General features: G+C 38.2%; 1 pseudogene; it reads right to left on the reverse strand.

Moving 5' to 3' along the window:
* Positions 1-1,266: 1,266 nt before the first annotated feature.
* On the reverse strand, positions 1,267-2,228 carry LOC143650984 (olfactory receptor 5M11-like; annotated as a pseudogene).
* Between the last annotated feature and the right edge of the window lie 643 nt (positions 2,229-2,871).

Below are 2,871 nucleotides of genomic sequence, written 5' to 3' on the forward strand. Positions count from 1 at the left end.
GAGTACCATCTACAGAGAAGCTTAGAGCCAACTGACCCAACAAAATCCAATATCTACCAGCAGGAACTACCCTAGAGAGGAGGGAAGGTAGAAAAGAAAACTCTGAATAAGGAAAGTGTCAGGGATGAAAGTAAAGCTAATCTAAAAAAGCAAATGGCTGACATTGCCTATAACCTCTCATCTTCCTCACTTCTGTCTTTGTGAGAGTGCCTGTATGTCTTCTCAGATGTGTATTCAATAAAATTTTTCTCTGCTTACTTAAAAAAAAGGATGTTGGAGAAAGTATTTAAAATTTTATGCTAATGCATGTATCACCATAAATTAAATGAACAGATTCCTTGAAAGACCACAATAATTATGTAAACATACATAAGAAGAAAAGAAAATATTAATGGATCTGTAGCTCTTGAAAAATGAATTCCAGGAAAAAAAAACCACAATGGCAATGGAAACTGTAGACCCTTATGATTTCACTGGTAAATTTTAACAATAATTTAAGGAAGAAAAAACACTTTCTATGTTCAAGTTTAGTGAAGGTGATGGCAAAAATGTTCTCCCTAGAATGGAGAGCTAGAGGAGGAGGTGGACCCCTGTAGCTCATTGACCCAGATCAACAAGCTTGTGTCTGATACCCCTTCTCTTTTCCCGTTGCTACCTTCCCCACTATACAAGTACTTTCTTCAGAAAGAGATAAGCACCATCATGAACAATAGATTATTGTTTTTCTCAGAAAGAGTGGAGGGAGATGTGTTTCTTAAAGAGCTCTCAAAATAGAACAGAATGAGAATAAAGGAAATGCAAGGAATTGAACTGAGAGAATGGTCATAATGTTAATATTTGTAAGACATCAGAGCACACCAATGTGCCAAGGCAAACAAGTAGGGAATTTGGGACATCAATTTTTAAGAAGCATAAAAATCTAGGGATTTGGTTAAAATTCAGGTTTGTGAATGGAGATCTGAAGTTACAATGGGATTCTGTATTTCTAACAAAATCTGAGGCAATGGTGATGGTGTGGGTTCTTGGACCATAAGTTGGAGAGTAAGAACCTAGGTTTAAATGTAGCTTCCTGTTCCCTGGACCTTATAATGTTACCTGAAACACAAGAGACATATACATAGAGAACAACAAATTTTATCATCAAAATGGAAAAACATTTGCGTGAAAGGTTTAGAATTGTGGTTTGTTGGAAAGTGGGGGAATTGCCATCTTAGTGACCACATTTCCTCTGAGGATACTTTTCAAAGTCTGCTTTACATCTTTATTTCACAGACTATATATCAATGGATTAAGCACTGGGCTTACAAACGTGTAGAAGACAGCTATTATTTTGGATTCCTCAACAGTCTTATCCGTTAGTGGTCTTACATACATGCAGAAGAGTGTCCCATAAAATAGAGTGACAGCCATCATGTGAGAGCTTCAGGTAGTGAGTGCCTTGTGCCTTCCTTCAGCTGATTTGATCCTGAGTATAGGAGCAATAATAAAGGTGTAGGACACCAGGATGATGGTGAGGGAACTGGAGAAGTTGAAGCTAGTTGATATGAGCATGGCATGTTCCTTGACATAAACATCAGGGCAAGAAAACAATGAGCAGTGGGTCAGTCAGCACAGTAGAAATGGTTGATGACATTGGACTTACAGAAGCTCAAGCAGAAGGTCAAGATGGCGTGGAATAGACCGTCTGAGAAGCAGTAGACATAAGGAAATGTGGCCAGTCAGAGGCAGACTCTCCTGGACATTTTCACACTTTAGCACAGTGGGTTGCATCTGGCCAGGGAGCAGTCATAGACCATGGCTGTCATTATGTAGATCTCAGTCAGGAGGAGTGTAATGAAAACACAACACTGGGTAAAGCAGCCAGCATAAGAAATGATTTCCTTCTCAGATAAGAAAGTTCTCATCACTTGTGGAGTTGCATTGGAGGTGTAGCACAAGTCCACAAAGGCTAACTTAGTGAGGAAGAAATACATGGGTGTGTGGAGGTGAGAGTCCAGTCTGATTAACGTTATCATGCCCAGGTTGCCTAAGAAAGTGGTGAGGTAAACAACCAGAAACAGCACATAGAGGAGAGGCCTGAGTTTGGGATGATCTGAAAGCCCCAGGAGAATGAATTCTGTTATTGCACTGCCATTTTTTTTTTCACATGGGCATACACCAGGAATTGAGCCCAGGTCTCTAGCATGCAGGTGAGAACTCTGCCTGCTGAGCCACCATGGTCTGACCATGCACTGCCATTTTTAATGAACATCTTCTAAGAGTCTGTACTTGCTCTTGAAATGAATTCTAACAAAACATACATATAGATATAATTCGCATTAAGGATAATTGAAACCATTTTCTCTAAACCTGCGCATGCCATCTCATATTATCTCTTTTTGTATGTTATATGAAGAGATTTCATACCTCTACTAATTTGTTATTTCATTTCCCTTTATGTTAAATTCCTTGTAAAATTTTATCTGTATAGCTGCATCTATTTGTTAGCTGTACTTAGAACGACAGCTAACCTATGTCTATACCATACCTGCACCTACAAAATCCTTCATTACAAGGGACCTACATGTCCACTCTCTCCTTGGAATTGTCTCTCAGAGTTTACTTCTTGGACAAAGTTCATTTCATAGGATCTTCATTTTTGAATGATTTCTCATTTTAACTCTGGGCATGAGACTGAAAAAAAACTTTTTGCTTTCTCTATGCTCTAGCACTCTTTTTTCACTGTCTTTCTCAATAGAAATAAGAAAGAATAATTGGCGTTTGTCCAAAAGAATCAATGACTTACAATGATTTATAATATTTTACTAATTTATTTCCCCTGTTGATTTTTTCATGATTTCATGTACTTAGGAGTCTGGAAGGATTTGTGAA

Source organism: Tamandua tetradactyla, chromosome 11 (assembly GCF_023851605.1).
Source record: "Tamandua tetradactyla isolate mTamTet1 chromosome 11, mTamTet1.pri, whole genome shotgun sequence".
NCBI lineage: Eukaryota > Metazoa > Chordata > Mammalia > Pilosa > Myrmecophagidae > Tamandua > Tamandua tetradactyla.